The sequence below is a fragment of the Dunckerocampus dactyliophorus genome, chromosome 10, assembly GCF_027744805.1.
Source record: "Dunckerocampus dactyliophorus isolate RoL2022-P2 chromosome 10, RoL_Ddac_1.1, whole genome shotgun sequence".
Classification (NCBI taxonomy): Eukaryota; Metazoa; Chordata; class Actinopteri; order Syngnathiformes; family Syngnathidae; genus Dunckerocampus; species Dunckerocampus dactyliophorus.
Window position 1 is genome coordinate 26,135,146 of NC_072828.1, and position 23,812 is coordinate 26,158,957.

General features: G+C 40.7%; 1 protein-coding gene across 17 annotated transcripts in view; it reads left to right on the top strand.

The window, feature by feature from the left end:
- The window catches only part of ptprsa (protein tyrosine phosphatase receptor type Sa), a 294,585-nt gene that overhangs the window by 71,604 nt on the left and 199,169 nt on the right, over window positions 1–23,812 (top strand). Inside the window, exon 1 of one of the 17 annotated variants that reach the window (XM_054790817.1) lies at window positions 13,012–13,521. The exons of the other annotated variants lie outside the window; for them this stretch is intronic. The gene's annotated coding sequence lies outside the window, so the exon portion shown is untranslated. Of the gene's footprint in view, window positions 1–13,011; window positions 13,522–23,812 lie in introns of those variants that run through there. 17 annotated transcript variants of the gene reach the window in all.

Genomic DNA, 23,812 nt, shown 5'->3' on the forward strand with positions numbered 1-23,812 from the left:
GGAGCCTCTAAAGTTGAAAGTCTTTGAGATTGTACATTTGGAAAATTTGACCAAGGTTTCTAAAGTCGCACAGAACTTTGAATGGATATTTTTCCAGACATTCTTGACAGACCTCAGTTTAGAGAGCATTACAGAAGTCGACTTTAGAGGTCTTACTGTAGTTCAGTCAAAATGTATAGTGAATGTATATAGAAACAAAGAGTTTTCTGAAGGATGGACAAAAAGTGAGCAAAAAGACATGAAAAGCAAAACAAATATGTTTAGAAATACAAATTAACTTGCTTCTGTCACTTTGCTTTGTGTTTTTTTGTGTCACAATCAAGCTACACAGGTGAGCGACGGATTCACATCCAGAGCGAATTGTACGAGTCTCCCACGGTTTGATTGGCTGTCAGATGTGGAGGGAATTTCGGGGTATCAAAGTAGTTCAGAGGTGTTGATCGAGTACTGAAACTTGCATAAATGTCCGTGTAAATAAATGTAAACTTACCATATATGTTTACTCTGGCGCCAACGAGTTCCCAAGCCGGGAAATCTGACGCGGCAAATATAGCGTAGTGATTAGAATCCTGTCCGCTCGATAAATGAAACTCCTGCTGATTGGTCCTCGTCTGGGCCATGGCGATGAAAGGTTGAACTTTCTGGGATCACGTCGCGAGACACGCATCGCATAACACGCACCAGAACAAATCGCGTGTCACTGTACAGCCAAGCGACACGCGATCATCGCCCTATCGTGCAGGTTCCTTTGAAAATGAATGAGTTGAGGCGATGTCGCCTCCAGTGTGTGGCGCCCATAACTGGCTACCAACAAAGACTGTGGTGTGAGCCTCGTAATGTACAGGTGATGCTGGGAAGTGTTGTTGTCACTAATAATAAATCATCTGAAATCCATGTCTGAAAAATGTGTCAAATTCCAGACAGCCCTTCTGGAAACCAGGACAGCAGGCGTACAGCTGCTTTTACTGCCTATCATTTCGCCTCCACTGGGGATGGCTTTAGTGGTGCACAGATGAAGGATGTTTAGATTGCGCTTTGCAAGCTGATTTATTGTGCACATTTTTGCTGTGCTTGAAAACGGAGGAAAACTGTAATTGGATCAAAGTTCAGTGCCTATAATGTTTGATGTTGTTTATTCCAACTGGTGAGCTGGCTCTAACTAAGGCAATTTGGGTCAGTCGGCTGATGTATCACTCTGCCTCAAAGGGGCACTGCAGGGGTTTTATGTGGGATTTTTTTAAATTTTATTTTAGGATTACAACATCAAATCAATTTAAACATGCCCTAAAAGTGAGGGCAATTGCCAAATGTTTTTGCAGCTGCATTTGTATGCATATGTCCCCTGATGCTGCTGCTTACACCTTTGTTGTTGCGGATACAATGTGCACGTTTATATTTAAGATTTTAGCAAACTACTAATGCAGTTGTGTTTGGATGAACAAGCAGCGGCAACCGCTGGCTGAGCTTTAAAGACAGTTTATAAGAAAAAGAGAGCAGTTAACTCTCGAGTGGTTTCCAGGATGTTAGCAGCACAATTAAACAAAGCTCTGCTAATCTTTACAGCTGGCATCTAGAGACGCTATGTTCTCTCAGCACGCTGCTATCAGCTGGTTAATGTGCCTTGTGAGCTTCTACAGCTCATGGTAACAATGGCGTCACTGCACACTCCAACCATGCAACCATCATTATGAGGGGAAAACAAAGACATTTACAGTTACACTTATCACCTATGACCACCCAAGCCGGTGGGAAAGTGTGCGTCTCCCAACCTCAAGGTTGCTGGTTCGATCCTCCGATCTCCCAGTCACAGGACTGGCAGATGGGTCTTGTTTTCACCACGATATGCATTGCCTGGTGGAAACGTGTCTGTAATAGAGACAGAAAACTATTAACATTCACACCTACAAGTCTTGACTTAGCCTAACCTCCAGCTTTTTGATCTGTGGGACTCAGCCCAGGACCAAATATTTGACCTTCTTGCTGTGAGGTAACAGAACTAAGCTGTGTTGCCCACTTGGAAATGATCCAGCATATTTTTCATGGCTTCAGCACAGCTCAACTGCTTCATCAATGCGGACAATGGGATGCACTGAACATGAACGCATCTTTCCATGACATTCCACACCAGCATGGAGACCTTTAAAAATTCAGCAAACTAAGCAGTTTAAGTTCCCATGTAGCCAACGATAGCCTGTGAAACTCCGGGGAAGCTGGGGGAAGAAAATAAACAAACTTCTGGTGCCTCCTAGCACAAATGGCAGGGATATGTATATATTCAGGGTGGGGTGCAGAGATGCTATCTTTGGGTCTATTAATGTAGCCAGTGCCGTGTTTCCTCAGGCCATCGGACTTAATCCAGAGGAATGAGCGTGAATGGGACTGTGGCTCGGGCTTGCCATACTTACTTAGGTTCTGGTTGAGAGCACAGTGCTGTGTGGGCGAATCTATTCTGTTCTGAGCAGGGCATAGCATAAACATTGCTTAGGGAACACAGGCAGACAAGCAAGCAGGCATGCATGCACTCAAGCGGACAAGAGCTAAACTATAAGGATGGTTGCCTTTAATTTCCTTTCTACATACTCTGCTCAACTGTCCAGGGCCCCAGAGCGGGGCTGTCTTTGACTAAAGATTTTCATAGTCGAATCTGATTTGTTAGATTTTGTCGACTAATTGTCAAATTTTCTTGTTGCTGTTGGTGAAAATCATGACCTTGCAGTCTAAAAGTCCATTTTATTCAGACCACACATTAGCGAGGAAAACGGTTGGTAAGGAGAGCCTGTGTGGTGTTAGCTTGAGCTTGTATTTTTCGCCTTTATTTACATTCTTGATGCTGCCTGCGAGCAATTCTGCCTGGATGGGCGGTGTGTGCAGACTCTGGTATTCTGGAGATCTCAGTGATGAGTCGAAAATCAGTGATAAAAACGTTGCCGCCACGAAATCCAATGCCCAATGCTCTTGACGGGTATAAGATGTTAAACCAAAGTTGCTCTGTACGAACAGACCCGATATTAGCAAAGTAATAACTGCAAAACTGTAAAGCTGGGGTTTGCTGTGTGTACATGCTGCTGACTTGCGTAAGTATAGGTCTTCTGTTAAGCACACACATCACTTTCAATTTATTAACAGAAATTAGGCTGATTTTATCTCAAAATAGGCTATTTATAACAAAAACAGACGTTCTAAGTGAAACTGCATACTCAGCAGCAGCCGTGGGCACTCCCATGTAGTCAGAATGGGACAATCTGTATCACATCACATTTTGATACGATTCGACGTCGAGCAAATCAAATCGCTGAATGAAAGTTATGTGGAAATTATCTGTTTTAGCGTTTTTATGGTGCTTCACTCAAGCATGTACACCTATCTATCCACTGGATCTCTTTTGTAAAACACACATTCAATCACAAAGTGACTCCACAAGAAATCTATCCTGATGGAGAGGAGCAATGACTTGCTGGCTTTCTTGCTGTCTTTAAGTGATCTGGGTTTACTCCATGGCACACTGGTGCATTGACCCCCTGAACCTCCATGTAAACAGAACACCACTGTTTCTCCTTGCACTACCCTGTTGCCACCCCCACCCGTCCTCCCTTGCTGCCAAATAAGGCAGTCTGAGAGGCAGCAAGTCGGTCAGCCAAGCCAGCGAGGAGGCCATTAGTGAGCCAGCAAGTCAGTAGAGAGGATGGTAGAAAACCACCTCTGGCATCACTTATCAGTATCAGCCTCAGTCGTCTCTCTGTGGTGTGCAAGTGCACGTGCACCCAGGCCGTGCATGCGCATGTGTGCTCACTGAAAGGCATGCTTATTTCTGCGCTGGGCATTAGCACACGTAGCTACCCCAAAAGCTTGCAAGGCGGACAAATGCACATTTGAGCTTACTGAAGTACACATATTCATGGACATTAGAGATCACTCTGAGGCACGAGTGCATACAAAAGACTCCGGCAGGACCACAGTTGTACATTGAAAGGATTCACAGAACACTACATACATAGAGCATGTCCACAAAGTACAGTAAAAATGCATTGCTGCCTCACAAAGTAGAACATTTAAGGTAATATTTGCTCTGTTATTCTTTTTGACATCCATAAATGTGGATATACGTTTTCCATTAGAATGAGAAAAGTGTTTACTTATATACAAGTACAAAGCACACAGTAGTATACATAAATGAATGGGTGAATTCCTTACCTCAACACCTCAATATTAAATTGTGCATTGCATATATATATGTCATGTACTGTACCTATGCCACAATTGGAAAAAAAAATCACAAAGACTTGTGGATGACTGCCGCCAGGACATTGTGATCGACGGATCCATTGAAATGATCACATAAGTTGCCTGTTTGAGCCTTCGATTATCTCACGCAGGCATCGCTTGTGCCCTGGTTTACTAGTACTGAAACATCACAATGTTATGTGACCTACCACACAATTAGAGTCTATGGCGCTGCTTACCAAACTTATGCTCTTTTGCTGTGCTCCTCTATGATCTACAACGACACCGCACATAAACACATAAACACATAAACACATAAATTATATTCTGACATATTATATTACAAATCATTTTGAAAACAAAGGCACATAAAATACAGAAATTCAGTAAATTAACTCATATATGAAGGTTATTAGTGAGCTAAATGGACATATGATCTAATACCATCATATGAACATAGGCCTGTCACGATAATCGATAAAACGATGAATCGAACGATAGAAAAAAACAAGGTGGATAATTTTGAAGCCTCAATAAATTGACATGTGCGACATGTACGTGTGCCTGTTCCATTTCCTGGTCTTGCTGTAGCACACAGGCTTGAGGTCAAGAGGGTTCACTCTGCTTGTGTCTGACCGCATTGGTTGTATAGTCAAATTAAGGGAAAGAGTGAGCCTCCTGTCAGCTATTCAACGTCTTTGTCACATTACTTGGAGGCGAGGGCTAGCTATGTAGTGATTGAATACACTGAGTGCTAGCTAGCAGTTAGCAAGCAAACGCTAATATGAATGAAAGCACAAAAGCGATAGTTTGTAAGCCAAATGCCACAGTTCCAGTGTTCTGTGGGGCATTCACCCCGGCGGTTGGCACTTGCTGGGGCATTTGATCGGCGAAGTGAATGTCAAAACTATCGTTTATTATCGATAATTTATAGCACAATTATCAACCAGCAAAGTTGGTTCTTGTGACAGGCCTATATGCCTAGCATTAACATTTGTGAACAAGGATGAGGTAAAAGGAAGAACATACCGTATGTGCAGTGTTGAAGAAAGCCACACCCGTAACTCTCAGTCTGCGTCACACGACACACAACTATGGTGCTTTCAAGGACCGTCAAACAAAGTTGCACCCAATGCCCAAAAAAGAAGAACACAAACATGCGAAGTGGTGGGCTTTCTAACATAGTCAGTGCATCCAAGAAACATGTACTAATTAGTCTCTGAAATTGTACTAATTAGTCACAGCGCCACGTAAGACGACCAGCTCTTATTTAAATTTTACCGCACAACCTAATCATCAAACTTACTTATATGTTCATATAATGCCCACAGAACAATGAACAAGTTCATGATCTTCTTTCTCCTTCGCTGTACTCCCTGCTCTGAACAGGGCTGTTCACATGGGGGGTTCTGGTGCATTATGTAACTGTCAGATTTAAGCACTAATATCATTTTCAATTTTTACCCATAATTTGGGAACCTAGTGGTGTTGTTATTGTGTCGTGTCTGCTGTCACAACTACCATGGCCACCAGATGGCATCTTTAGTTAAATGTCATATCATATTTTCACCACTTTCACTTATGACCTTCCGGATGTTTTCCTCGGGGGTGAAGAAGTCTCATTTTGACTCTTCACACCTGTGTTTTATTATGTGGTATCTTATCTTTGGAAGTGTCAAGTGGTTCAGTCCAGTGCTGCCAAGTGTGATTATAAGACGTCCACCGCAACCGGGAGGCACAGTTTGAACCGGACCAACAGTTTATTGTGGTAATCTGAAACACTCCTTCTGTGTATTTCTTCGTCTCTCTCACTGGCCCACAAATTCTTGGGATTATTTTGCCGCGCTCTTTCACCTGCCTCCAAAAGTCAGCCAAGTGCAACAGAGCTGGAGGGAAAACAACAAAAAAAAGGCATATTGAGCACGGGCCTGTGAAAGGGATTTGAAGGAGAAAGGAAGGGTGAGCGAGTCAGTTTAGGAATAGAGAAGTCCTCTGAGATGCCCCGACTGCAACACATTAAGTTTTCAAACCATATTCAGTTACGTATTTTATCACGTTTCCTCTTCACAAAGACTGTTTTTGTTTTCATCACACTATTCAAATATCACACTAATAAAAAATACGAAAATGTAAGCATCATATTGCATAGTGATACATGCAATGCTATATTGTTAATTTAATGTCATTATAAAATATATATATGTATATAATAATAATATAGTAACATAGAGTAATCATAATAACGAGGGCTGTCAAAGTTAACATTAACATTATTAACGCGTTCACGGAAATTTCCTTTAATAGCACTATCTTTTGGACGCACGATTAACATGCACACGTCCTGTTTCACCCTCGGGCCGACGCCACAGTTGTTACCGTGAAGCTACAGGCTGGAATTCTGGTATTTTGATTGGTAAATGTAGCTTCAAAACCCCTGGCAAATGGCTCTAGAAACAAGACCAAAGTTATTTGTATCTACTGTCACTGTGATTGGAATTGTCACAGACTAAGTCGTCGTCGACTTGCCAGAGAGAAGCAGGAAGGTACTGAAGCAATGGCGGTATTTTTTTAATTGACATTTATACAGTGTATAAGTACAGTATATACAGTAAGTATCTATTTGTGCAGCGTGTGAAAACGGGACAAGGTGTGTTCAAGGACGGTCAAACAAAATGGGACAAATCGCAGCTCGCATCAAGCATTCAAAAAGTGTAACTGTATATAAAACTAACTGTATATTATTTTTGAACCCACCATCCACCAGTACGAGCCTGGACTTTGCTTTTCAGAGAGGTTGTGTACCGAACAAATACGCACCTCAGCACTCAAAAAAGTAATCAAATCTTACCTTTATACATTCCCACATAGTATCGGGATTTGGAACCAAATGGGAGATGGAAAAAAAAGGGTAAAAATACAGTATAGTGGTAGTAGTACTGTAGTAGTACTGTGCAGCGTGGGATGAAGTTAGAAGGTGCTTTCAAGGACTGTCAAACAAAGTGGGAAAAAATGCAGGTTGCATTAAACATGCAAAAAACGTGGGATTTTTAATTCTATATTATTTTTAAAAAATAAATAAAACATAAAATTTGATGTCGTTATCGTTGTAGTTGCGTATCGAATCGTTTACCACAAAGAGATTCACATCCCTAATTAGATATAATGTTTTCCATCTGCGATTAAGTGTGATTAATTATGAGTTAAATATGGGCAAGGTGTGATTAATCACGATTAAATATTTTAATCGATTGACAGCCCTAATAACATAAAACGCTAGGCTCACTTTGAGGACGGAAAGACCCCATGTGTCGTCTAATATGGCCCAACAAAAAAGCTAATTACCTGAAGGGGACCGACAGACATTTTCTGTTTACTTTCTTCCTCTAGCAGTTCACTGGGCTTGTAACCTCGTTCCTCCAAGTGCCCTCAATGTGCTCCCCTCCATGTTGTCATACTCCTGTCTATTCCAGTGCTCACTTGTGTATCAAGGTAATGAATTTATAATCTCTCCCAAGCGCTTTGTAGATCTCTATCACGGTGGGAGATAAGAGGCAGCATCGTTGCACTCTAATAGCTGTCAGTCTGTCTCTGTGGCCGTTTGTGTACAATTTGTGTATGTGTGTGTGTGTGTGTGTGTGTGTGTGTGTGTGTGAGTGAGCAAATGTCACCTTCATTTTAGCCTACAAGGGCTAAAGCCCACACAGGCATACAAGATGCAATTCCTCGCTTCCAGTGTGTTTTCTATTTAAAAGGAATCTAACTGAACTGCCATCCTGATCTTTGAGGGCCACAGAATGACGCATGTTATTTAACTGTGTTTTGGATGAGGTGATGCAATGTCTCCCTGTTGAATGGGATGTGGAAGCAGGTTGTCGCCTGCAGAGACAAAGTGAGCGATGGCCCGCCGCGATCGGGGTGATTGTGCGTCATCGCCTATGGGTGACATTGATAAACGGGCGGGACACAGGAGGACAATAAGGAAAGAAGCAATGGTTCTTGTGCTGTCCAAACCTGCCTTCACTTGGGTTACACACCTTGGGGGGGCAGCAACTTGACCTTTTAGCACTTAGTTTTGACATATGAGTTGCCCTACAGGGAATATGAATTGTCAAGCTATACGTAAACTTAATGATGATGAATCACTTTTTCTTCAAGGCTACGTTTACACTGCAGGTCAGTTCTGATTTTTGCTGATATGTGGCCTGTATCTGAGTTTTTCTGTCTGAGCAGTACAATTCTGATTTTTTGCTGTGCTACTGCGGTCTGAACATCCAGTTCTCATATGCCCAACTTATATGTCATTGAAAGGCGACAAATTGTGACATTTGTTGCCAAAATAGACGCCAAAAAGGAAAAAAAAGAGAAAACAGTCAAAAAGAAGATGTTTTGGACCTGACTGGCTCCGACTCGTCACCCATACACTCCTCGAAACAGACGTTGCAGCAAGTGCCCCAAAAACTGCCATAGTCAAAATTCTTGCCCTCTTTGCTTCTTCATCTTCTACGCAAAATAGGAAAAAATGTTGTCTCCGGCCTCTTGCCCAAAGTAAGCTGCGAAAGGCTCCAGCTGCGACCCGAGTGAAGACAAGCACAACAGAAAATGTACCTCTTGATAATAACGAATGCGAAAAAATACTCAGTCTTAACTTTAATAATGAATGACGAAGGCAGCATGTGAAGGTGACCTGCATTGCAATTTAGCGCTGTAATATCAAAACGAGAATATCAATGTATATTCCTCCTCTCTTCTCACTTTCTTCTCTTAAAAGTCTTTCTTGAGGCTCACCTTTCTGTTAGAATAAATGTCACAAGTAAGCCACAAAAAGCCAAAGAGGAAAAAAAAGGAGTTAATCCTTTGATGCTCAGAGATTTAAGCATTTGCGAGATATGCTGATGTCTTACTCTACATCATGCAAGATGGAGATTTTGTGCTAGAGGTGTCTTTTCCTCAGATACCTTGATCAAATTACAACTCTTCCCTGGACAGGTGGCCCTCTGGTTATGATGTCAGATTGTAGTCTAAGTCGGAACTCATAGCTAAATTAACACTTAAGCCACAGTGTACACGTAACACATGAAGGACATAAAAGTACAGTTATAAAAACACTAAATACAAGAATTAAATGAAACGGTAATAAAAAAGAGAGAACATTTAGTTATTACTGTCACTTTCGTAGGAGCAGATCCTTCAACATGCTCAAGGATACTGTCGCGACGTGGCAGTTATGTGTAGTGTTAAAGAGTTTTATGATTTCCGACTGTCTGTGAACGTGGCATGCAGGTGTTTTGTTTTCGCAATAAAGCTCCTCACCTTACAATGTCCTGGCAGATGTTAGAATACATATCAAAAGTACGTAGGTTTGTAAATAATGTAACCACAGAACACCGAACGGCGTAAATCGAGGACCTCCGGTATGTTTTACAAATAATTACTTCTGCTAAGAGTTTGTTAGAAATATGCAAAATATTGAAAACTGAACCAATTTCAATGAAACTTGGGTGTGGAGGACCAGATAAGGATTGTTCAGCCTCTTTCTTAGAAATAACTATGCCTTCTGAGCGATAAGGCTTGAGGAAGACCTTGACTTTAAGGCATAGCAGTGGCAGAAGGGAGAGCAGAGGTTTCACTAGCCTCATGGAGCATCTTCACGCCTTAACATGCTGTTACATGAATCTGTAACATGACTCGAACGATTAAACACTCTCCCTTGAGCGCTCGCCCCGTCTTCCACTCTCTGCATTTACATGGCATTTATGAAGACTCGCAAGGAAAACAAAAAGTAGAGCAAGGGCGAGAGAGAGCTCCCAGTGTAGAGGAGTCTCATTATTCCGTTATGGATTGCACATGTAAGGCGGTAAGTGCTCTTTTTATCCTTCCAAAGCACCAACCTCGGCCACTGAGCACATTTCCCTACCAGAGTGAAATTTACCACGTTAAGGCCCCACACCACCAGGGGAATGACAACGAGAGCTCTGGGCGACTGTAAGATTTACCGGTAAGCTTAAGTAAGGGACTGTGGTGTAAATAAGAAGCCAAAGGAGCAGCCTATGTCACATAAGTAGATGTTTAGTTTTTTGGTTTTGTTTTACTAAGTAGCTTAATTGATTAGAGCCCCACGCTCCCATTTTACACCTGGCGTGTTACACAGTCACACTAAATAAAGAGCAGATAGACGACAGCGGAGGATCGCTTGTGGCTCACAATGGCTTCCTGCCAACAAGCAGCAAAGACTAGGCTCTTCCCATCCGTTGCTCCCTGCATTCCCCGCAAAGTTCACACAAAATATATTGCCATACACTCCCTTCGATTGGGCCTCTCATTTAATGCTCCCATAAATTGTAGTAGCTCCACCCCACCCCCAATTGTCCTGTAACTCATCCTGAGTGTTCCATTAAGGAACTTTGCCGTAGTCTGTGATTTTTTTTTTCTGATTCTGAATTGTATTAATTAATTACGAGTGCTAAATTGAATGCATAATCCATAAAAGAAAATAAGTTTTCAGATACAAACTGATTGCTGAGGGCTACGTCTTGGATCATGTGATAGATGATGCCCACCACTCCCCTGCTGCCACTGGTTAGATTCAAATTGAGCCAGCCAATCAGAGCTGCTCTGTTACCCCTCAACAATGAATGTGACTGGAGGAAGTCATGCGGAGAGTCATTCTGGCTTCCAGCAAAATAGGTGAGCTTTATGAAAATGGGGTGAAAGTATTTGATCACAGTGGCGTGTGGGCTGCTAGATGCGAGAGGTTTGTGTTTTTATAGGACAAACAAAAGAGCTCACTTTAAAGTGGCCTTTAAAAGTCATATATGTAATCTATATTCACTGATGAAGTCAAAATTGCTGCATGGAGTGTTATGTTATTGCAAAACAAGCTGTTCCTTTATCTTTTCTGCATGCATATGAGAACCTATCATTTTCTCTTAACTTAATTGCACCCCTAAGAGCCATACTGTATCTTGTTTTGCTGCAAAAAAAAGTGACCTTTATATGAACTTTATTATAAACACATTTTGATATAATGTGAAAGTTGAATTTCCCCATTGTGGCACTAATAAAAACTTGTCGGTATTGTTTTTTGTATTTATTTGTGCAGCTGAGGCACAAACATTGTAATGAAATATAATAGTACGAGTGCTGTATCAAATAGCAACACTCTGGATAAGTATGATCTATTGCAAGGGTATCCAAAATGCAAGCCATGGGCCATTTGATTTCAGTATGCGGCCCTCGGTGGGAAAGTTTGGACACCCTGCACCCCTGTGATTAACACATTTAAACATGTACATTAATCCCTCGTTTATCGTGGTTAATTGTTTCCACAAAGTAGAATTTATTTTTTTTTACATTATCAGAGCCCTCTAGACATGAAATAACACCCCATAGTCACCTTTACATTCATATTACCCAATATAGTAGACATAAGAAGAGAAATTAAAACATATCAGACATAATATAGACTCACACGTTAGCATTGGGAGAGTTCCCTGTTCTTTTTTTACTCCCAGTTTTTTTTTTTTTACAGTACTTTCTTCAGGGGAATTGTCTCATCAATGTAACATAACTGACACATAGTGACCAGTGGAAAACTACATATCATCATAACGTTTTTGAATGCATCTTCTTAATGCTTTATATTTGTATTTTAGTTCATTTAACCATTTTTATGCTTGAAAATGCTTAATTTATGCAAAAATGTATAACATTTGTGTAAAAATGCATAATTTTGCCATATTTAACCATGAAACAGCAATGATTCAATCAAATATATTTGAAAAACCGTGACAGAATGAAGCCATGGAATTTGAAATGCCAAGTGGCGAGACATTACTGTACTGTTATTGTGGTGGTATGGACAATTTCCCCCCATTATTTTCATAATGTAGCTACCTGAGAGTGCAAAATGTCAAAAAACTTCGTATACAACCAGTCAAAACTGTTTTAGATTATTTTTTTAATGACACATTTTGCATTTTTTGACAGCCTGGTTATATGTTTCCGTATACTTGACGTTTCCCTCTGTGTAAGCCAGGTGTGTCTTGCCTTTACATGTCCGCACTGAACAGACAAAAACGCAAGTTTCCACAAAAAAGTTATCATGGTAAGTGTTACAAAAATTGACAGCGATACTAAAAGTTTTGTGTTGCTGTTTTTTTCCCCCTGGGAGGCTCAGCAAACAGAGACTGGGTGTGAGCACAAAACTCCACAAAACATGCTCCAGAAAATATGTTTTTTAAGGAGAAGGGGCGGTCCCAACCTATTATAATCTGTGACGGGAGGCTGTGCCACATTTTGAAAACCCCTGGCTTTGCATTTCCTGACCTCCATTGCTTTGGTTCATGGTGTAAAACAGTGGTTCTCAACCGTTGATGTATTTTTTCAGCTAAGTATACCTCCCTAACCAGAGAAGCATTTTTGGTTGAAAAAAAAAGATGTAAATCACAGCTGTGTAGCGTCTGTGTCTGATTTATTGCTCTCTACAACAGTATATACAGTATATACATCTATAGTGGTCTCAAATGTAAACAAATGAACTTATCTACACATAAAATAATGATCAAAAGTGCTCTATTTTGGTATTATAATAAAGGTGTTTTCATAAATGATAATACAAATTAATTTATGGTCACTCCTCGTGTAAGATGTGCACACGCTTTTTTAAAATTTAAATTAAAGCTTGGTTCGCTTTTAGGTTTTCCAATTCTGAGAGATATCCGACTAAAGGTTCTTGAACGCACCAACTCGTTGACTATACTGTACGACCAAACAGAGACGAGAAGACGAAGTTTGTGAGGCGTCAGTGAACGCACCACAGGGCTCCGTATTTTCCTCCTGCCTCCGAGCGAGAGGGAGGAGGAGGGCGAAAGGGGGGCATTTGACTCTTGTCTCCCAACCCCCAGTCAGTCGTACGAGGTGGATTTGGGAAGAAAAGAAGCCAAACCTGCGACGTGGAGATAACGACAGAAGCAGAAAGGAGACATTCGGTGATCCAGGCGCGGCGGTGTCGCGCTCGGATTACCGTGGGTTATTTTGTACTTTTTACGTTTCTTTCACAGTGGAGATTCTGCGTCTGATCGGAGAGGGAAATAATACAAGTTTATCTACGCCGCTCTCTTCATCTTATTGACTGCACTGCCTCTCTAAAAGTGGAATAAAACGGATTTTTTCCAAGAAGGATGCACACGATCGCTTTTCCTGAAGGAATAGGACCGCTCTCCCACAAAGAGTAGCCCACGGATTTTAAACCTTTTCCCCCTTTGGGGGGGGGGTCTTCTCATACTTTTCACTCGCCTTCAAGTAAGTTTATTTTTTATTCATTCTTTAAATGGCCCATTTTGCTTTCGTCGGGCAAACGTTTGACGTTCACAGAAAGTACAAGTTGGTGAACGTTGGCGTGCACAGTTTTATCCACTGAGAGTGAGTAGACGCTGACCGGTGAGGGGGTGGGAGGTGGTGGGGGGGTATAGCAGTTGACCGCTGTGCTTGCTTCGGCGGAAACTTAACTGAAGTATTTGGTCATTTTCTCTGCACTAGGGTTGCCCATAATAGACTTCCTAAAATTCATAATGTCATATCATTAACCTATACACGGCAAAACCACAATGCATCCCACCACTGATACAGTTTGGGGAAATGTATCCTAATGTTCAGCAAAACAATCAGCTTCCGAATTTTGAATTGCATTGTAACTGTAAGGTTGGGTTGCACGATTCTGCAAAAAAAATGTGAATCACGATTTTCTGGGACGCACGTTATGTTCAAGGCCGTATGCTTACGTCTGGGGTGTTCAAAGTGAAATCATTATAAGTGAACAAGCAAACCGAAAAAAAACCCAACAAAAAATGGAAAAAAACAGGAGTAAAGTAATTTTACAAGAATAAAGTCAAAATATTAAGAGAAAAAAGTTGTAATCTAACAATCAAAAGTGGTATTTTTACGAGAAAAATAAGTTGTAAAACAATGTTGTAAACAATAAAGTTGTAATTTTTGGACAATTAGGATGTGGGAAAAAAATGGAATGTTACGAGAATAAAGACAAAATATCATGGGAAGAAATCATAATTTTGAGAAGAAAATTTCCAAGAAGAAAGTTGAAATATTTGGAAAACAACAGAAATGGAAAAAAAAAACCAGCTGTGATTTTCAGGGGATTAAATTCAAAATATTCAGACAAAAAGTCATATTTTATCAACAAAAAAGTCACAATTTTGCGAGAATAAACTCGTAATATTATTTTTAATATTCAAATATTAAAGATGCTCTAAAGCAGGGGTCACCAACGTGATGCCCGCGGGCACCAGGTAGCCCCCCACGACCACACGAGGTGCCCGCAAGCCTGCTTTTCATTCAGGTTTTCAGTTAATAATGAAAGAACAGTAGAAAGAAATGCATTGTGAAATACATAATGTGAGTTGTGGACACCAGCATTTTGTTCATGTTCTGGTAAAACAAGCATATTCGCTTTGTTTGGGTTTAAAATAAGCTCAGAAAATAAATGTTGCAAAAATGAGTAGCTCTTGGCCATTTTCATTTTGTAAAATTAGCTCTCACAAGGAAAAACGTTGGTGACCCCTGCTCTAAAGAAACCTCCAATGGTCTTTCTGCAGTTATTTGTGGGACTTCCGGAGTTGACGGAGGACTTTTTTTTCTTGAATAAAAATGAATAGAAAGACAAAATAATCCATCAAGTCAAAAAAATAGCCCCAGCCCATGTTGTCATCTATTTTTTTCTCCCAGCGGGATAAAATTAATGATGAAGAACACATCCAATTTATTCCAACACGAATAAGATTATGATCAATGAAAAAGAGTGGTACAGTATATAACATTGCTGAGATGAAGATTATAATCTCTCTTTTAAGAACCCTCAGGCTTTAACTTCTAAACCCTGAGATTTTTTGCAGTTAAATCAGACTACATCTAACCTGCCACAAAAACATTACGGTAGTTTAGTAGTGTTCAGAATGAGTCTGTGGTAGTGTTGATCGCATGTTGACAGAAATAGAGGTACATTCTCACTCTGTTTCGCTGTCTTAAAGTACAATCTGCACTAATTAACCCCGTAAAGGTAATTATTGTATCTATTTGAACAACTTCTTGGGCCAAAAATAGCAAAGGTACAAAGTAGTACTTTTTAGGGAACAATCCCAAGGTTAAGCTTTAGGTACAATGCTGTCCTCACTGAGATTTCATTGAGTTTCTGTCTTAATTTCTGTCTAATTTCTGTCTTTCATTGAGTCTTTCTGATAGTTGTGCAGTATCATTTATCATTCGACATTTTGTCACTGTTTTGAAAAGTAACTTTTGTCAGTTTGTGCTAAAAAGTTTCGATACAGCCGCAGAGTGGTCTTGGCCATGTTTTTTGGGCTTTTTTAAAGTGAGTCCAATTTGAATTGCAACAGATCCTAATTTTATCATAACATTTAATGGTCAGCCTTCCCCAGGTTACACACAGCCTTCCCTCCAGTAGCAACTGCAAGCTAAAAAAAGATGAACGGAACTCATTTGGTGTGAGGTTGACAAACAGAGTCACTTTTGTCCTGACTGTAATTAAAACAGCAGGAAAGTGTCTTGGAATGGATAAAGATCTGTAATGGCACGGTTTGGTATATTTTATCAGTACAATAGATCCCCACTTTTCAAGGGGGTTATGTTTCGAAAACACAAATGTCGAAAAAACGCAAGTAAGTGACGTGCCCATAAGAGGGTAGATTTTGTACTATTTTTGACTATAAAATGTATAGTAGGGATGCTCCGATCAGGGTTTTATGCTGCCGTAGCGTTGAAGGGCATGTGTCGGGATATGCCGATCACGTGATTTTTCACGGAAATTGGCCGATCGATCGGAGCATCCCTAATGCATTAATGATAATAATAATAATAAAGATGTTTGATGAACAGATTGAAGCAGAGTCACAGTGTAACCTTTAGCCTGCTCGTCAATTTGGGGTAACATAATCCACACTGCTTGCCTGTTATAATTCCAGTAACGACCTGGGGTAATATATTAACTCGTGTTCACCTTGCTGCAAGATTTGAGGCCGGTTTGACTGTTGAAGTTAGTGCTTCCGAAGCAAAACAACAACACAAGGACCTTCAAGGACCACCAAACAAAGTGGGAAATCTCAATGCTTGACAAAAAAACATGATCAGTGACGCATAAAGACATAAACATGTAAAAATAGTTGGCTTTTTAACAGTGGTACATAAGATGTATTTTCTGGGGAAAATGGCCTATTTTCAGAGAAAAAGCTTTTTTTTTTTTACCAAAATGTTGCAAATTTGCAGGGGATCCACTGTATTCAAGTTGTGCTTGGTAATAAGGCAAGGGTCAGGCACAGAATACCAGGAGGACCAATGTCCGTATAAAACCATCCCATCTAAATTCTGATTGCATGAGCAAGGAGTGTCCATTTCAACCCGTAATGGAAGTTTTTACCTTTTTAGTGTTACTCCAGCTCATCGGTCTTACATTCCAGCATTCAGTCAGCCTGCTAGCTTGTATAAATAAAGCCATTTGTCTTTGGATGAGAGTCACATGTTGCTTGTCAGGAGCAAGATGGAGCCTTGTCCTTCACAATAATTGAACATCACGTACGCATAGATGTTGCGCGTCTAGCACTGTTCCGGATTTTTAATGTGCCCTTAATTGAACAATTTATCACTCCTGATCACTGTCAAATAAGTGGCCAAAAGAGACTAAAGGGAATAAGCTGTCAAGCCTAGCAGAACTGCTGTGTCTGTCAGAGCGCCATCAACAATGCAGTTTTGTTTCTTTAATCTCATTTCTTGATGAAAAGAAATAGCAGATCAATGCATTTATAAGCTGCAGCCTTGCAGGCAGAGGTAATGAAGAGTGGGAGAGTGAGAACATTACATCCTTGAAAACTTGGTTTATTGGGGGAAAACTTTTGATTCCTCCCCAGAGCTCCTTCCCTTAGAGTTGGAGGAAAAGCTAATTGAATTGTGAGCTGGATATGATGCCTTTTTTTGGTAACCCGCCCTCAAGTTAACGTCAGGCTTCAAGTAAGGTCCTCCTCTGGGTTTTCAGATTCATTTTCTTTGCATTTATTACTTTCCCTGTTTGTTAAGTTTCTCCCACCTCACTAGAGGCATGTCAAAACTCCATTTTTAATAGGATCGAAGGGGCAAAGAGAGGGCGATTCTACTGGCTGACAGATGGTAGACATGCCAGCTTTGGCGTGTGCACACACTTTTGATTCTTTTCATGCATTTCTGTACTTTGCGGTTCTTAACATCAACTGCATTTTTGACATATTGACGTAGAACATACTCGACGGTCCAGCATTATATTTACAGTATATCAAGCAAGTGTCGCGCTTGATACTCTAAGAGGTTTTCATTGTCAGACTTGACTCACTCTATGCCGAATTAGAAACTGACAACCAACAAAACAACTTGTGATAGAATATATAATTTTTCAATCATCACATACACAATCGCACGTTAAAAATATTGCAAATAATTTGTAACCTTGGTTAGCGTCATTAATTTGTTCCAGAAGATCAGACTCTGAACAAAATACATTTTTCCCATAAGAAATCATTTAAATCCAACCAATCCCAAAAATGTTAACACAAAACACGTTTTTATATTTTTACAATTATAGTTTTAATTGCAGAAAACAGTTCCAAATGCGTATAAATAAATGTAAATGATAAATGAAAGGGATAAATCAGTGGACACCAACCTTTCTGAGGCCGTAAGCCTGCGCATTTGATACGTATTTAAAGCTTTGTCTTTAAATACCAAGCTTTGGGTTATTATTAGTTGTTAGTGTCAACATTTCAGCGTTTTCTCATTGCTCCTTTTGCTCTATTTGTAACATTTTTTAATGTATTTTTTAAATTAAATTTTGTTTCTGCAGTGATGCAATGATAAATGAGCCACGGGCTGCGGATGGCCCCTGAGCCGCACTTTGGGCACCCCTAGTTTTGCGGATCTTTGTCGGAGTTGGGCTTGTTGCGTAGGCTTCATGAGCAAACCACAACAACCACAAATATTTTTTTTGGAGGTGTACATTTCGAGTTATTTTTGTGCCTTAATTTTGAGGTAGCAAAGGTGGATTCTGAGCCATATTAACGTGCAATAATTACTGTTATGTGCACAGGCACATTGCTGCGCTCTGTCACTTCGTCGCTCTCAACCTCTGCACGCTTGCCACTCAGGCAAATGAGGCAAGGCGAGCCAGTGCATGTGCGCTGGTACCTCTGGCCGGGTTTTGTGGACTGGCCTCCTGGCTGGGGCTCGTGGGTTGCTGGTCTGGAGAATGGCGAGGCGTATGGCCGTGTTTAGTGGACAAAATGCGTCCTTGGGAGGGCACTGATGTGATGTGATTATCCATTGTTTTTCTAATATTCCTGCAATCGACCAGCAAAGTGCCAAAGATCCACTAGTGGATCATGATTGACGTGTTGGTGACCCGTGGGATAAAGGAACATTTAAAGTTACTTTTACCTTCATTGAAGATGTCCATCCATACATCCATTTTCTATGCCACTTATCCTCATCAGGGTTGCGGGGGTATGCTGGAGCGTATCCCAGCTGACTTTGGGCGAGAGGCGAGGTACACCCTGGACTCCTCATTTGTATACAATTCGATTTTTTTTTTATGCATGTAAAACTATAAAAGTGTGTTTTGAAGATAGACAGATGATGGTCATCTCCAAGATAATTGTTTGAAACATGTGGCGTAATTGTGTTTGTTAGTGTAGAACTACAGTCAACCGCTTCTGACATGAAAGACGAGCGATGGAGCTGACTTCCGGGTCCTGTTTCCATGGAGCAGCAAGTTAATAGGATGCTAACAGGACATTTTATGATGAAACTACATTAAAACACATTTGGACTCGCGCAGTGTGTTTATAACATGACAAGTCGCGCCCCATCGGAAAATATACGCAAACCAGGGCAAAATTTTGGCAAACATTTTCAACTACCTAACCAGGGTGTATCCTAACAGAGGTTCTACTGTAATGATGAGCCAAATAGCCAAAAAAAGCCACAGCACTGGTCAACATCCGCGATGACCTGAATTTTGAAACAAGTTTTCCTATAATAAATGATAGAAATAAAGAGTCACCATCATAAAATATTCATTCACTTTCCAAGCAATGTTTGCACTTTCTGCTTTAAAGGTTCCACAGTACAGTGCATGATGAGAATTGATTTCTTATGGTTTTAGGCTTACAAATATGTGGTCACACTTTCCCCCTCCCCTACCATTGTTTTCTTCATTTCAATCAAATCCAAACCGGGGAGCATTTGGGTGGCATCAAGTGCTTTGCAATTAGTCACAATGCGTTTGACGCGGATACACGGCTAATAACAGCCGCTCTGAAGTGAGTGTTGTCGCAGGGAGGAAAAGGAAAATGATGTGCATGAACAGCGGTGCTGTTGCACTCACAGATAATTGTGTTTATTCATTTTAATTAGCCCACAGAGCTAAATCAGTGCTCTTCCAGTAACACGAGGTGCAATTAGTGTGGTTTGAAAATGTACTTGTACAGCGTGGCGTCTTCTTCTCTTTGTGGATTATTCATTCCTTGTCATTCGCTCAAACACAGGATGCTGGCACGGTCATCAGACATTTGTAACAGGCTTAGGGCTTAAAGGCCATTTGCACACAGTATGCATGCAAAAAACAACCATGTCGCTCATGAAAAACAAATGCCTAACAGGCACGCTCACTCACTGTGAATCTGCATGTGTGTTATTATGACACTTCACATATCGTCTGCTAAAACACAACCACCGCTGCTGTACGATAAGTGAAACCTTTGTTTGAACTGGTTTTCATTTTATTTTCTATTTATATAAATATACTTTATTAATCCAGAGGGGACAATTAAGGAAGTTGGCTGCTCGTGTCAGGGAAGTATTATGCACTGCGCTCTTCAAGTTCATTTCAACAGTTAGTTCAGTCGCAAACAGTTGCTGGATTTATACTTTTCCACATTTAATTTCGAAGGTACAGGTGTTACATTTTGTTATAGGCTTGCAAGAGCAGTAAAGTGTCTACTCTACAGTTAAAAAGTCTTTTAAATGGATGGTCGTGTCACATTTAGAGAAAGTTGCCCAGTGAGGACAAAAAAGACAAAATTGGCAACACACTTTCCAATAGGGCTGCATCAAGGTTAAGCATGTGGGGGCTGTTGGGTAATTGTTACTCCATAGACCTACATTTTCACCTTGGCCGTAGGGGTAGTAACATGAGACGGATGGCTGGCAGAGGGATTACCAAACATTCACGCAGACTCCTGCTGGATGCTCTGGTCTAAAATTGGTAGCTTGGTCCTTAGCAGGCCTCTCTGGAAGTGTGAAATGGCTGTGCACCCACTCCTCTTACGCTCGAAAAGTAATATGTTCTCATACAATGCTCTTAATTGAAACACTAGGAATCCATAATGACGCAAGTTCTCTGGCTAAACTCAGGTAAAGCAAGGCTGAGATTAGGGGGTGGGAATGTAGGACAATTACTTGCCCCACATACTATTTCTTTAGAATTGCTTTCAAGTAGGGCTGCAACGAATGATTATTTTCTTAGTCGATTAATCTGAAGCTTGTTGTTTCGATTAATTGAGTAATCGATTAGGCCCTGGACGGACCAAATTAATATGAACAAAACACAAACAGTTAGTGGTTTGGTCCGCAACATATCAAGAAAGAGACAAAAGTGTTTTCCAAAGTCAAAGCTGATGTGTGTGAGTATCTTGTTTTGCCTAAAACACAAAGATAATATTTCCACATGACGAAGGACATTAAAAAAAATTCACATTTAAGAGGCTGAAATCAGAGGATATTTACATGTTTAAATTAAAAAAAACAATACATCAAAGTAGTTGTCGATTAATTGGATAATCAATTAATCATCGATTAATTGTTACAGCACTACTTTCAGTCTTGAGTTGCTGCTCCTTCCTTAGTGGTTCCTAACCTTTTCTACACCCTGCACCACACGTAAACTCTTATGTCCGTGTTCCCCTCCAAAGGTAGTACCTCACTTGTAGGGAGATATAGTAAAGTTTCTTGAAATACACAAAAATACACTCTGTACTTGCAAAACATTTTCTAATTTTGAAAGTGCCAAATTAAAGGTTTCACACCAATTCTGCTTTAAATCGTTGTTCTTCATTGACTTGTGGTAATATGGTGATATTTCCATGCTGTTTCTTAAAAGTACTGACAGGAGTGACTGTTTTGTACTTTACACCTTGTGCATTGTATTTCTATGACCAGGAGGTCATTTTCTATAAATCTTGGATTTCCTCCACCTATTGCCTGTGTCTCATCTAAGCCTTTGGTAATTTGTACTATTTTTACAACTACTGTGATAGCATTTCTACCACAAATACAGTATAGCATCTGTTTATGTGTTATCTGCTTTTGGGCAGGCATTGCAAACATTTCTAGTTTTTAACATTGTGTCTTGGGTTGCAGCTTGGCTGTGCTATCAGATGTTTGAGGTGAAAAGGAAGGCTTAGTCAGAGAATTTTCCGTCAAGTTATTGGGTATACAAGTGAACCAGTACACATAAATACACTAATCCCTGTCAGACTTTGTAGTAAAGCCATGGGGAATACATTGACACACTGTCACCTTCCCTGCTTCCTGCCCCCTTCTCTTGATACCCAGCTTTAAAAGAAATGAATCAGCTCCAGCTCTGCTAATCTACTTTTGATGTGAAGCAGGTGCAGACCTGCTACCGAGTGCTGATACTCCCCCCATTGCTCTCAATCTCCCTGAAGGAATAACACACTTAAACAAATATAGTGCAAAGTTTGTTTTTTTTTTAAGCTCATGAGAAAACATTGACTCCTTTACCTCCAGCTCTAATCCCAGTTAATGTGAACTGATTTTGGTGTGAGGTAATTAACCAGTTCTTGGACAGGCATGAAAGGGGGTGAGTCTAGCTCGCTTGCTTTGTCTGCAACTGTGCTGGCCGTCTCCTCATTCTGGCTGTTGAGCCGCGTCTATGTTAAGTGTTAATACCAGCTGGCCTCCCCCAGATTGATGTGCAGTGTTGCCCATAGGCAGTCTGCCTCCTCCTCCTCCCAAGCAAGCCATGTCTGGCAGGAAAGGTAGTCCTGTGCCCTGGCAGTGTGACCCCTGTGAGCTTTCAGACATGTGGCACGTAGGAGGGGCTATGAGGACCCCTTCTTCTCTTCTTTTGCCTGATTGACTAGAGCAGGTTGCAGTTAGCTCATTTAAACGCCGCTCATGCAGGCCGTTAGATGGTGCACGCCATCCTGTTGAGCCATCTGCATGAAGTGTGTATCTGGGAAGCAATTGCCCCAAACCATTTCTCTAATTTTAGCCTCTTAACCCACGTGAGGTAATAAACTTTGAGCTTTGCCAAGACTAAGTGCATGACAGCTGAGTAGTAAAGAAGGTCGCATGTAAGGTCTGCACACTGTAACAGGCAATCTGTCCATCAGCAGGAGTTTGTTTTGTTTGAATTTTCATTTTCATATGCTCATGGTCACGGTCAGTTGAGCATATGTTCCGTCGCAACGTGACCGACTGTTGGTGGGAGGGTCCTGTCTGAATAGTGGGTCAGCCACTGACAAAGACCAGTCACTTCAGTTCACTTCTTTAATGTTTACAATTATTTTCTTCGTCGATTAATCTTAATAAGCTTACTCGATTAATCGAGTAATCAGTTAGGCCCAAGATGGTGATTGATTTGCATCATATCAGAATCACTGTTTTCCAAAGCTGATGTGTGTTTTGCCTAAAACATAAATTGGTCTGCTTTCATGAATGACAAAGGATATTAATCAATCAAAAACGATGACTCAAATACCAAAATAGTTGTCGATTAATTGGATAACCGAATAATCATGTCTTCATCAATTAATTGTTGCAGCTCTAGTCTTTTGTAATCCCTACTTCATGCGACACCGCTGTGTGTCTTGCCTCTGCTGTCCAGCGATCTGTTAATTGATACGCTTTACCACTTTTCACTTTTTATTGCACACCAAATGGTTTTCGGAAGCATAAAAACATGCTAAGGATGCCATGTCGCAAACACAAGTAATGCTTCGTATTTGAGTAGGTGAATTTCTGTTCCATCTGCATCCTTTCATATTTTCATACAGATTGGTAAAATGCAATGATGGTCTTGAAATATTGGTTATCATAGTGGTCACTGGTTCCATAACAAATATTTAGGTCACTTATCCTATCCTAGACTCACAATTGTCTAAGCTATTGGTCATTGTGTGCACATACCCATTACACAGAGTCACACACACCACCATCAATATCGTTCTACGCACTCTAGTGTCTAGTTTCTATTGTTCCTGTTCTTACATTTGCACAGCCTCAACTTTTAAGACATCTGGCACTATGTGTGTGTTTGGGAGGGGGCACTCAGCTGCCCTTAGGGGTGGGAGGTGAGCAATGGGGACTACAAAGAACATGTGTATGCAGGCTGAGGGGGTGTCATTGTGTAGAGAAAGGGAAGTGGAGTAGCCAAAGAAGAGTAGGCAGATAATTGATGGATATAAGTAAGTGTGTGTGTGTGTGTGTGTGTGTGTGTGTGCATGCTGCACATAAACATTGG